At 49.1% G+C, this 13,827-nt stretch overlaps 1 protein-coding gene across 1 annotated transcript in view; it reads right to left on the bottom strand.

Annotated features, from left to right (window-relative positions):
- Positions 1–13,827, bottom strand: part of CD247 (CD247 molecule) — a 66,985-nt gene that overhangs the window by 52,818 nt on the left and 340 nt on the right. The window lies entirely within an intron of this gene.

Here is a 13,827-nt window from a genome sequence, read left to right as displayed (position 1 = left end):
GGGGGGGGGGTGGTGGTGGTGAGGAGCAAGCAGGATGGAGAAGAGTCTGAGAAACAGTGCTCCCTACGTGAAGGAAGACCATGTTCCACATGGCTGGTTGCTAACAAAAAGAAAAGGAATCAGGAGATTGTATTTTCTCTCATGAATACCCTTTCATTTATTTGTTTAGTCTTTTTCATTTTTTACTTTGAGAGAGAGAGAGAGAAAGAGAGAGAGAGAATTTTCAGCAGGTTCCACACTCAGCATGGAGCCCAATGCGGGGCTCAATCCCACGACCCTGGGATCGTGGACTAAGCTCAAGTCAAGAGTTGGATGCTTAACCAACCGAGCCACCCAGGTGCCCCTCATGAACACCCTTTTAATACATCTTTCTGTACCTTCCCTGACTCCTAATTCCCACCCCTGCCCCCCTTTTCTCTCACATGCATGGGTACATGTGCACGCGCACGCACACACACACACACACACACACACATTTTTTTTGCAACCGTAGAGGAAATCAAGGTCATCCCAAGTCCCCTATCCACCTGTGTGTAAACAAACAAGTCTCACTAGAATTAAAATGTATTCTTAACTGAAACACACTTCCATTGCAAGTCAGGGATGGACCTTAATCCAGTTTCTCGAATGCTCAGTGAGTGCAGACGGCCACAGAGGGAAATGGCCACTGCCTAGTGACTCTTCCCTAGGAGAACACGCTTGAAGCATTTCTTTACTCAGAACAAAACCAGAACCACCCTGCCGCACAGCTGGGCCCCGGCGGCTGTGCCCTAGAAACACAGCTCTTTCTTCTCCCTCCCCAGCCAAGGGGACCACGTGGAAGGCAGCGGGCCCACCCCAGCCGCCACCTCAGCCTCTCCTCCCGCCAGCGTCAGAGCCGGAGAAGGGGCTCCAGAGCGGGAGAGGAACTGCCTAGAATCCAGAAGAGGCCCCGAAGCTGGAATTACCACTCAGATTCATTTCGAGATTGCAGAATGTGCTGGCGATGTTTTTCTAAAGGGCAACCCCGGCGCTCCCGAGATGGGAGGGTGCCCTCCCTTCTGACATACTTCTTCCATTTTCCGGGGGAAGGGAGGGACAGAGCTGGCTCAGCAACCCCCCAGCCTGCACCTAGCGGCCATCTCAGCAGGGGCTCGATAGCCACCCAGGTTGGAAATGAATGTCTTTTTTTAAATTTTTTATTTAAAAAAAATTTTTTTTAATGATTTATTTCTTTCTAGGAGAGAGAGAGAAAGACAGCATGAGCAGGGGAGGGTCAGTCACAGACTCTGAAACAGGCTCCAGGCTCTGAGCTGGCAGTCAGCACAGAGCCCGACGCGGGGCTCGAACCCACGAACCGCGAGATCATGACCTAAGCGAAAGTCAAGTCGGACGCTTAACCGACTAAGCCACCCAGGCGCCCCTGGAAATGAATGTCTTAAAGCTGCAAGTGTCCTTCCCGTAACGGTGCCTGATGGCAAAGACACCTGTCCCTTTACTGCAGGTTAGCATGCCTCTCCCTTTCCTCACTGAGCCGCGTCACGGTAAACGGCAATAGTGTTCAAAACAAATAAATTGAGCCATTATAGAAAGAACCTTGCCAGGTAGGCTTAGGAGAAGTTGGGAAGCGTCGTCAGGACCAGATCGGGCCAGCCGGGCGCGAGGCAGGCTGTGTGTCAGGGTCCTGAGGGCCTGGAGTGAAAGATGCGTCCGGCTCTCCGCCCCAGGACACACGCTGAGGATCCAGGGATTGGAGTGGGGGCTCCGAGAACATTCACAGGGGTTTGCTGGTTTCCGCAGGTGGGAAGCTGTGTTCCCTCCGCCGGACCTGCCCCTTACACCTCCCTTGTCCGTGTGGCAGGCCAACCTCAGCTCCTCCCTTGAAGTTCATGACAAATGTCAGGCTCTTCTCCCCCACCCAGAAGCAATATGGTTGGGGGGGCGGGCAAGCTGCCCGGGGTCAAAGCCCAGCTCTGGTGCGCGCTAGCCGCGTGCCGCCCCGCTTCCGCTCCCCACCTGTGACACGAGGAGCGATAAAACTGCCACAAGATTAGTTGACCTAATACATGTGGACACACTCTCAGCAGGTGTGAGCTGTCCCTGCAGCTTGTCACTGTACTAAACCAGCCAGAGACCCGTCAGCCCTGCCGGCTGTGAGCTCTCTGCTGGGACTCGCCCCACGCCTCATCGTCCTGCTTGCGCGGAAAACACACTCGGGATGAATTGAGGCATGGCTCTGCTTTGACTTTTCTTTCCATCTCTGGTAAGGTTTCTGACAATGAGATATATTGTGAAAACACACTGCCTTCACTAATGGGAAAATTCCTTGAATTTCTCTCATTAGCTTTGATCTCTCCCCAGCCACGTTAACCTAACAGACGCCCTATCTCTATTGGAGGCACGTTTGGCTGCCAGAGTCTTCTATCAGTGGCTCACCGTCCTTGTGGTCACCACAGGCCCTGGACGATCTCAGCAGAGAAGCCAGAGATGCCACTGATGTATCCACACAAAGGCATTTACCTTTCCCTCGCGAGCGGGGTGCCAGGCAGGAGGGTGGGAATCCCGGGTGAAATGAGGTCACAGAAAACCCTTGAAGGGAAATCCTTCCAAGTCCTAAGACTCAATCCTGTCCACACGAGGCTGGCGAACAACTGAAAGGAAAATCTGGGCGTGTCTCTCTTTAAGAAAAGTAAACATGGCGCGCGGGTGCCTCAGTCAGTTAAGCATCCGACTTGATTTCAGCTCAGGTATGATCTCACGGTTCATGAGATGGAGCCCCCCTGTGCTGATGGCATGGAGCCTGCTTAGGATTCTCTCTCTCCCTCTCTCTCTGTCCCTCCCCACTTGTGCTCTCTCTCCCTCTTAAATAAAGAAACATTTTTAAAAGGAAAATTAAATACGTATGTTCATTCTATGAAAATCCAATAAGTGAAAGAAAATTTACCCTAATGAAAATAGCTAAATTAGGAAATAAATCCCCAGATTCCTAAATGATTTGATAACACTCTTCTATTTTCTGCTCCTGGAGGTGGCCAGTCGGCCACCGTCAGGGCCTCATGGGCAGGCTGAGCTAACGTCACCCAGTCACCTGAGCAACTTGTGGTCACCATTCCAACGTGCTATGCCTCTTCATAATCACCTAAGACCCAAGCGGCCAGCTCAGGAAGCTCCATTTGCTTCCAACATGGCAACCTGGGGGCCCAGAGGACTGACAGCTGGAGCAAGAATCCTAAAGTCCCGGGTTCCAGTGCTGACTCTGCCACGTGCTATCTATGTGACATTCGGCTGGTTTGTTGATTTCTTGGGCCTGTGTTTCTTCCCTGGTAAAATCTGAAGGTGGAACTTGAAGATATCTATCCTCCCAGCTCAAATATTCTGTGACTCTGTCACATCAGGCCAGCCCCACGTAAATAATCTTCCCAGAGAGGTCCTTCTACTCTTCTGTCACTGAAGGTAAAATTTGCTGGCAGTGTCTGATCCCCACCTCAACCTAATCATGATATTACCACAGGCCACTTCGGATTACAAGGCAGTTAGACAACACGAGAGGTGCATTCTTGATGGCTTTGCAAAATGTATTTCTCAGAAGAACACGTGTAAACTTAGAGTCACGTTATTTTTAATAGTGCACATAAATTGAAACATTAATTTTTGGTATCGCATTATTTTGAATTTGCATATTCAAAATCCAATTACATGTGACTTGTGTATTCTCTCTAAAAGGGTTTTTTAAACCTTCAAGAGAGGGAATGGAGGTCGGAGGAGATAATCGGTGTTGACACTGGGTCAGACTTGATGGAGAGAGACCAGGGGTTTGAGCGAGTTCACAGGGCCACCATCCAGGACCATAGAGAGGATGTCCTAGAGGGGACCCAGGAGCACGATACCAGCTTCCTTAGGCCATCACTCTGTACTGAATTTGAGATGATTGGCCAATTTAAAAGTTAGATTTCTCCTTCTCCTCTTCCTCCTCCTTTTTTAGAAACAGAAAGAGTGTGAGTGGGGGAAGAGGGGCAGAGGGAGAAAGAGAGTCTTAAGCGGACTCCACACCTAGCGAAAAGCTCAGCGAGGGGCTGGATCCCACGACTCTGGGATCATGACCTGAGCCAACATCAAGAGTTGGATATTCAACTGACTGAGCCACCCAGGTGCCCCTCCTTCTTCTTTTTTTTAAGTTGAAATCACTCCCGGCTTGAATGCTCCTAGAAGATATTCAACCCCCAAATTAAAAATGCCTAAAGAGCTAAAACCTCTCTTTATTCTTTGGCACAGAGGAGCCATTTTGTGCTCTTCAAAATGGCTGACAGGAATTTTCTGAGGAAGCTATGGTCTGAGAACAAACTAGGGATTAGATCAACTTCAAGTCTGAGACTTTGTGTTTAGAGCCATGGCCAGAAACTAATGGATGTGTTTTTTCCCAAGCCAACAAAATCAAGAAATTGAAGATAAAAACTGTTCTCTAAATCCNTAATTATAACTTTATTCGCAACCCATTTCAGGTTTCCAAGTTGTTCCCTCTCCAAGATGAGATTACAAAGCTTTGAAAATTAGAGGCACCCCTCTCCTCACCCCAAAGAGCTATCCTTGACGAGGCGCTCTGTTGAAACGGAAGGAATTTGCTTTATAGCAGCCTCCCTTGTGGAATTATGTATGGAAACATTTAACAATACAGCATTTGCAATGGGCAGGTGAGAGCTGGCCAACTTTTTAAAGGGGATTTCACAGACCAGGTCAGCAGGGAGATGGATGGGTGAGCTGCAGTGGATACAATTATTTGACTTTCTGAGCTGTTCTTTTGAAGCCTCTGCACTTAATAGAAAGAAAAAGAATAATCCTCTTTGCCAACCTTTTGTAGCTCAATCTTTATTGTTCCCACTAAAATCCAAAGAAAACGGACAAGATTCATTTTGTCCAGAAAGCATTTGTGTATTTTATATAGGTCTGAGCTTTGAAGCATTGATGGTTAAGTGGGAGAAAAGACAAAGATTTCTCTCTAATCTGAGGAAATCAAAGGGGGATTTCTGAAGCTCTCTGGCCTAACTCAAAACGGCCTGGGTGGTATCTCCAGATATACCCCTCCTTTGCTACTAAACTCAGCATGGAAATTAGCACAGGCTCACAAAATGATAAAAATTAGGCCAGACCATAAAGAAGCAAGCCTGTGGGTAAATTAAGACTTTGAGAGAACGTGACCCACAGGACGAGGGAAGCTTTCTTTTACTTATAGGCTCTCCGTCACTTAGCATGCATCTCCAAGACAGTGGCCTGGTCAATGGACTGCTTGGCCAACCACCTGCAGGACTGTCTGTCTGACTCAGGGTGCGTGAGATGTGCTTGGTTAGTATTTACTCACTGCTAAGTCCAGTAGATGACCAGATGGCTTGAATAATCGGGCATGAAACCTAACTGTTAGTCTGGCAATACCAACTCTCAATGACCAAAGTAGGTCACCAGGAAACAGCCTTATTGGATCGCTTGCATTCTATTCCGAGGGCAGAAATACATAAAGAAAAGCATCACATGCTTTTGACTACTTTAGTCAAAACACACAAGATGGCCTCCGTGGAAAGAATTGGTGAGAATTTGGGGAGCTGGCGACGTTTTCTGCTGATGGGTAAGCATCAGCTGATGGGTAAGTTCCTGAAACTGTTTTTGAGCTGGGCCTCCACTGTGAGAAAGGCTCACCATAGGGAACTATCTGGGTTGGGTTTTTAATTCTGAGTTCTGAGAACAACACATTTTCCACCTTCTTTTGTCACCTTAATGCTGGTAACAATGTTAACTGTGGGCCCAGGCGGGTCACGCGTATCTGGGCTTGACTGTAAGGGGGCCGACGGGGTTTCCACAGGAGGCAGTGAGGTAGAGTCGGCATCCTAGTAGAGGGAGCTGGAAGGCAGAAGGGTAGCGTGAAGGAAACAGAGCAGGCTCCCGTGGGAGATGGGAAAGTTCTGAGGGGAGTCGGGGGGCCTGGAGATTCTGCATCTACAAGGAGGCCCCTCCACCTCCCCAGGATCCTAGAGATTCTAGTTTGGACTTCTTGTTCTCCTCCATCACAGAATCCCTGGAATGTGCGCAGTGACATCTCACCCTCACTGGTCACCTTCCCCGATTGCTAGCTGTGAGTTCAGTCAACATTGGTCCTTCCTTCCTCAGAGCTGCCCTGCTGCCACAGACTCCTCTTAAATACACACGCCCCGCACACGAAACCAGTCCCTGGTGCACACAGAAGCACATATCTGCACGCGCAGGGCACACAGCACACAGAAGAGCCCATGCACGCACTAGGCACAGTGGCGCGTGAACACTGGACACCAGTGCATGCACCCACACACTGGAACACACCGGAACACACACACAGCATCCCACACCAGCACATGCACACTAGGGCACAGACGACGCCTCGCTCCCCACCACAGCATTTGGGTAAGCACCCACCGGCACGCACGTTGGCCAGCACCCACACCGAGCCATAACCCGTAGAACTGGGCTTGGGCACTGGCTAGTCCCATGGTGGATTCACTTGGCTCTGGCCATTCCGCCTCCTGTGACAACAGATTGAAACCTCCACTCCACCCCCAGGCTGCTTTTCTATTCTTTCCCCCATAACACCTCTCCTCTCCAATTCTCCATCCTCACTCTCGGCCCACATGACGAAAGGGCAGTTCTAACTCAGGGGCCGCCATATTTTGCCTTCAGTACGGTATCGCCTGGCGGGAACTGGCAAAACACAGAAGCACAGCACTGAGTTTCCAGTATCTACAGCAATAGAGAGAGGCAGGAATTTGTTATGTCCTAAATGGTCATGTTGGCCTACATTCTGGGCTGTCCTCCCCACACCCCAAGGCCTGCAAAGCCAACACACTCTTAGCCCGGCGCCCTACACATGTCCCGCTCCTGAACACTTCAGTCGCAGCCCTCCTCCCGGCCGGCTTCGGGAAGGTAACAGATATTCACGTCCGTGGTTCTTTAACGCCTCATGTACTTTGCTCTGCATCAGATCTCTTAACTTGATTCGGTTTGCCCCAGTCAACGGCAAAAGGGTTTGCCCTCCCTGAGCTCAGCTCAAGCAGATGCGAGTGGACTCAAGGCTAAGATCTGGCGTGTAAATCATTGAAAACTGATTACAGACATTTGTCTTTCAAAGGCAATTCTCCTGCTCCTTGAGGATTTCATAAAAACAAACAAGCAAGCCAAAACACCAGTCTCCACTCAGTCTGTGTGTAGCAGCGTACTGTTCTTTAAAACCTCACACAGAAAGCCTGACACACTGTATGAAGAGACGATCTTACCCAAGAGATCAATTACAGGCTATTACTTAGAATCTAAACCTCTCGAATATGATTTAATTTTATTTAGCTTTACGCATTTGATTTTCACATACACGTAGGGCAGCGGCAGTGCTGAGGAAGGCACACATATGGAAACGTGTCGATGGTCAACTGAGGGCCATACCTCCCAAGTTCCAAAATAGACATATTTCTTAACGGTGAAACAGATAAGATAGATTTTACCAAGTTTGTGGGAAATGCGGGCTCAGAATTACAGTAACATGCCAGAGAAAAACATAGTTCCATATTAACTACCAAAAATTTCATACACTCAGCAGAAAAAAAAGCACATTACCTGAGGATATTCAGCATCAAAATAATTATTTCTTCAAACATTGAGAGGGAACTAGTAAGGAATGCTTACTAAAAGGAGTCCCTTCAAAAGTCTGCCTCAGAGTTCAGTCACCAGGTGTGTGATATTGTAAAATGACGAGTGAGGACCCGGAGAGAGGCTGCAGAGAACATTCGAGAATGTGTACACTGAACGAGGTTATCAGAGAAACCAGCTCTGGGGCCTCGCTCTACTCGTAGGCCAGGTCATCAAGCCTCTGAGCCAAAGAGAGAATCCTACTGCTTTATCTGCTACCCGCATAGGATGGCGATGAGGACCCAGTGAGCAAGGGGGTAGGAAGGTACTTCTTAACTATAAAGGGCGCGTTCAGAGAACGGCGGTGTGGACGGAGCAAGGATCCTGCCTGACCTTGTTCTAATGCTTTCTATTTTTTTTCCCCTTGAGCTGAAAATTAGTTGCTGAGTAGCACAAATCATATCAGGCAAGCAAAGTGGCCGGTGGAAACTCCTAACATTTCCCCCACTGCCGTTCGGCTGCTTCAGACAGCAACCTGCTTTCTCTTCAAGTCACTTCTCACCAACCAAGTCCTCGGGTGGCCCCCTGATAGATCTGCCGTCAGTGCACGAGCATAAGGGACAAGCCAGAAAATGCTGGACTTCGTCCTTGGATTTTTCACACCGCAGGCTCCCGCTAGAGAGTTAAAGGTGCTGCGATAACTGGAAGTCCGGACAAGGAAGGACTTGGAGCCGCACGGAGTCATGAAGTTTAAGTTCCTAATTCTGGGAGCCGATGCCAGCACGGAGGGGGCTGCTAAGTAAATGTTCTTAAAAACTGCAATTTCAAGACCGCATGCAATTCATTCTGTAGGTGGAAGGGACGTCGACTCTCTCCCTTCTCATCTCACAGATGAGAAACCAAAGCCCCGAGAGAGCTGGGTGCCCAAGTTCACATGCAATTTAGCAACCGAGAAAAAGAAAGATGTTAGTGCCAGGGCTTCCAGCTGTCGCACTGAGAAAATGACACTCTTTCTCTTTTGCAGGTTGGGAGACTCAGGCCCACATGCTGACAGCCGCTGCTTTTTTCTCGCACCTTCTGTGAGCCCCACTTCCGAGTGGCGTCTCTGCTCCCCGGTGCCCTGCGGGAGGCAGACATGACTGCCGCCATCTTACGAGGGAGGACGGGCTCTGAGGGCGCCAGCCCCCCTCAGTGCAAGGCTGGGGAGGAACCACCACTCGAATCCAGATCTTTCTAGCTCCGTGGCCCTCTGTCCCCGTCCACCGTGCTGCCGCCCCAGAGAAGACAGGACACTTGCTGCTCAGAGTTAGGAAACAACTCTCTTTCCTCACCTGATGTGCTTTCAACAGAACCCTAAAATATCCCACGAAATGTTCTTTTACTCTAACCTACTCTTTTCATTGTCACCCCTGGAGAAATTCGCCCAAGGACCGAATTCAAAAGAAAAATTTGAAGCCACGTTTGTAAATATGTGTTCTTGTAGGATTAGCTATAACAACAAAAATTAGAAACAGCCCAAATGTCCAACGATAAAGAAGTAGGAAAATATGATGCGTAAACTCTGGAAGTTTACGTAGCAATTAAAAACCATCGTGAAGGCTAGGCATTAAACAATGCCCAGGATCGATTATTAAGAAAAATAAGCACACAGAAATGCTTTTATATGGCAACCATGAAAAGATTTGTATACACTTATTCTAAAATATTAGAATGGAACATAAAGAAGTAAAAATGAAGTTATTGGGCTGGCTTGTAAGATTTTGGATCTAAAAAATATGTAACTTCCTCAAATGAGTTTGTGATATTTTTATTAAAATACCTCAAATAAAGAGAGGGGAAAAAAGCGATAGTAACTTGGAACATTTAGTTGGTAACGTAAGACCAAATCAGACTGTGTTGGTTAACCTGCTTTTTTCTTCTTTCCATATTTTGAGGCAATTGGATATTGTGATTTTTGCCATCGTCCACAAACTCTTATTTTTCTCCTGGTGCCTCTCATTAATTAGTTTTTTTTTTTTTAAGTTTATTGGTTAACGTTCTCCCACAGTGGATAGCCTTGTTTATTTTCTGCTTTTTCCCTAGGGTGTAAGCCTAGTCAGAAAAACGAACGTTGTTCTTCACTTGTTTATTTTTGTGAAATAATATTATTTGAATCATATGCCATTATCTTGTTCGTAGGTCCAAAAACAAATATCGGAAATTTTATATCGAAATTTTAATAACAGCAGATTTTATCTTAACCCATCCCAGCAACTCATTTTGAAACATTCTATTCCCTCAAAATGCCCTGTCCCCTCCACCAGTTTAATTTTTTGTTGTTGTTGTTTGGTTTAGATGTAAATGCTAAGTTCTCTAGAAGAGAAGTCCAAATAATATCACTCCAATATATTCCTCGTAAACCATTAAAGTTAACATAATTACATGGAAACATCCAGAATTCTTTGATTCACCCACTTTAATTCACTCAACAAGTATTTACTGTGCGTGGACCCAACTCACGGCAGTGTGCTAAGCGCTAAGCGCCTCTCTAAACAAGACCGAGGTGTCTTTTTCCTTAGGGAACATGGACTCCTTTTTGCAGGCTGGGAGGAACGGCTAAGAAGGGCAGTGACTAACCAGATCAGTTTGTTTCAACTAATGTGTCGAGTGACTGGTTTGATTCTTTTTTAACCAGATTGACTGAATGCTTGCTCAAATTGATTAAATATACCATCCGTTCAGTGTTAATACGAACTAGCTTTGGCCCGAGCAGAGAAGAAGTCTATGTTGAACTATCCTTGCTGTTTATTTAACCTGTTAGCTGACCGTAGGTACATATGGCTCAGGAGAAAAAGGATTCTCGAAGGGTGTGTTTGGACAGCTCTAATGCAAAACAGCTCCCGAATAAGTGCCTTAACCGTTCTAAACAAAACACCAGACACAATGCCCGGGGACTCTCGAAAGTAAAAGCAGACATCCAGTAAAAGTTAAGTCTAAGTTTTTAAAAACAAAGGCAAAAAAAATTTTTAAATACATACAGCAGTGGTCATTTATCTAAGCAAGAACTTCCCAGGACTATTTCTGGGGATATTTCACGGCAGCAGCTGTGGGGTCTCTAAGCCGGCAAGTGTGAGAAATGTCAAAAGAGAGAATTTAAGTAGCTCACCTGGATGAGCAGCACCAGTGGCTGGAAGTCGAAATAACTTATTGGTGAAAATGCCATTGTCCTGGCATCACTTAGAAGTTCCCCTCATGGGGTGTTATGCTGAGCGAAATAAGTCAGGCAGAGAAGGACAGATACCATATGTTTGTACGTATAGGAGGATTAGGAGGAACTTAACGGAGGACCATGGGCGAGAAGAAGGGGGGAAAGAGTGGGGGAGAGGGAGAGAGGCAAACCATGAGAGACTCTTGAAGGCCGAGAACAAACTGAGGACTGATGGGTGTGGGGGGGGAGGGGGAGATGGGCATGGAGGAGGGCACTTGTAGGGATGAGCACTGGATGTTATATGGAAACCAACTTGACAATAAACTTTGTAAAAAAAAAAAAAAAAAAGAAGTTCCCCTCATGTCCAGCTCTGAGCAGTTTAAGCAAAGATCTGGCGTTCGAGAAGTTTGCATTTGAATACCCAGTCACTGGACACCCATGCCAAGCATTGGGCTTCGAAATCTGTGTGGCCGTCCTGACCAGTGACGAGCTGGTGGCCTTCGTCTCTAATTTCCTCCCCTTAACTACTTATATTATACATTTGGGAGCATGTTTTCACTTTGGGGGAGTATCCCCTACAGAATAAGTGTCTTAAAAAATAAAAAATGGCAGCTCTAATGCTCATCCTGTGACCTGCCAAAGCTTTGATCCTTGTTCACAACTAGGCCCCCGTGCTCACATGTCCTTGTGCTTTGTGCTCAGAAATCAAAAGAAAGATGAGTGGGACTTCAACAGATAGAGAAAATGTCCAGCGCTGTTTACAGCACGGTTGAGAGCAAATTAAGAATTCTAACCATGGGTTTCCACTTCCTGTCGCTAGATATTGAGAACAAGGAAACAGACCATGATGTAATAATAGTAATAATTAATACAACTTCAATGTATTGGTTGTCTGCTATGGGTCAAGTACATTACATTCATTTCTCATCTTTCGTTCTGCAAGCAAAGTTATCCTTACTTTAGAGGGGAGAAAACTAAGGCCCAGAGAGGTTAAGTAACCTGCCTATCGTTGCACCACTAGGAAAGTGGCACCACTGGGATTCCATCTATGATTGGCTTGACTTTTGCCACCAGCAAAAGACAGCGTCCAGCTGTCTCCCTAAAAGTAGAGCTGCAAACCAGCCTGGGAGCCTGCTTTTCCCGAGGTTTGGTGTCCCAGCTGCATCTCCTCTCTGGAGAAAGGACAATGGCCACACTGACCACTGGATGCATTCTTGGCCACTGTGGGGTAGGGAGATAGGGGTCTTGAGTGGCTGAGGGCTCTGCAGGCAAAAGTGTGGCCACGCTGCTAAGCACACCACCTTCGTCACGACCAGCCCCAGACCCCGGCGACCATCTCGGCAGACTCTCCCCCAAGGAGACGTCCTCACCTAGAGAGACTAGGTCATTATTTGCTTCGACCTTCATGATCCAGGCATTTCCATAAAAGGCAAATGCGAAGATCCCTAAAAGGTGGACTTTTAAAAAGAGTTTGCAGATGAGTGACTTAATTGAGCCAGAAAAGAGAGAAGAGCTCAGCTCAAATTCTGCCAGCAGCCTTTCCGCCAAGCAAAGTTGTAAAGGCGACACGGTGTCATTTGTGGCCCTGGGAGTCACAGGCCCGGGTCTCTCCTCACCTTACCTCCACTGGGGCCAAACGCTGGGAAGAACCTTCATCTAGGAGCCTTCTCGGGCTCGGGAAATGTCCGTCCCCACACCAGCGCGGCAAGGGGCATCGAACGATGAAAGGGGCGTCTAGTTTCCTCCTTCTGGGATCTTCTAACTCTAGTTTGCTGCTGCCTTGGCCCCGAGGCCGACACAAACAGACTGCTGAGGAAACCGCGCAGCGGAGCCACCCCCGTGGCCCGAAGCCCAGGGTCTGGGGCCGTCGCCGCCAGCCGTTGCCCTGAAATCACTGAAGCCACGGGCTATTGTGGCACCAGGGACCCCCGTGTCCCCTGCACACCGGATGGGCCCGGGGCTCGCTCTGGAGCCCTCACCTCACAGCACCACGACTCACAGCCGACAGCGCCCTTCTGAGACGACAGCTGCGCTCGCACGGAACCCCTGTGGTGCCAAGCTGGGGCTCCCGGGGCCTCCCCTGCCCTCTCACCGCTGTGGCCCAACGCTCGCCGGCCCTGAGGTGACCTGTGACGTGGCGAAGGGGCCACTCTCCCTGTTTCTTTAGATTCCAGGACAGCCGGTCCTGTTTCTTATAGAAACGCCGGGGCACCAACCCCCAGAGGGCGTCTCTTTGTGGTCTTGTCACATGTGGTCCTGGAACTCTGGCCTAGAAAACATGGCGGCAGTGAAAGGACTCTCAGCAGCCCGGCTCCCGCGAGCTGAAACGAGGTGAGGAGTAAGTTCTCTTGCTGGTTGGTTGTTACTCGCGATGGCGACTCAACAGCTCACACCCTCTCATCTGTCCCTGGGTTCTGGGAGCACCTCTGGGTTCTGGGCGTCAGATAGAAGGCTGCTGGCAGTGAGGGCGGTGGGTGAGTCACTGAGCCGCGATGGGTGTGTCCCGGGGCAGCCCTTGGCCGTGGGGGGCAGGGGCGGCCATGACAGAGCTGAGCGTAGACTCGGACTCGGAGGAAGGCCACTTCCGTCCTCCGTGGACACCGCTGCCCGGTCCCTGCCCCCTCAGGTGCTCCATTTCAGGTGGGCCAGAGCCGCAGCCGTGACCCGGCCCGACCGGGAGCAGTGCTTCTTGCTGGCGAAGGAGAGAGGCCGAGTGACCGTGACGGAGCCAGCAAGGGGGGACGAGAAGAAGACGCAGAGAGAGACAAGCGGCGGAGTGCGACAGGTGGCCTGGCCGACACGTTCCCACCCCCCATCCCGCCCGGCATCTGTTAAACACTCCCTCTCCTTCGCTCCCTGCCTGGCCTGCCTCACCCGCCCTTCTGCAGCCCTTCCTCCCTGTCCGCTCCCCTGCACGGACTGTCCTCTCTCCTGTCAGCGCTAGAAACACCTGAACTTGGGGCAGGTGTGCGTTCACGCGCTGCTCCGACGCCCAGCTCGGCTACAGGGAAGCAGATCCTCCCTGC

This window comes from Crocuta crocuta, unplaced genomic scaffold (genome assembly GCF_008692635.1).
Source record: "Crocuta crocuta isolate KB4526 unplaced genomic scaffold, BGI_CrCroc_1.0 scaffold243, whole genome shotgun sequence".
In the NCBI taxonomy this organism is placed as follows: domain Eukaryota; kingdom Metazoa; phylum Chordata; class Mammalia; order Carnivora; family Hyaenidae; genus Crocuta; species Crocuta crocuta.
This window is presented reverse-complemented; position numbering and strand designations above follow the sequence as displayed.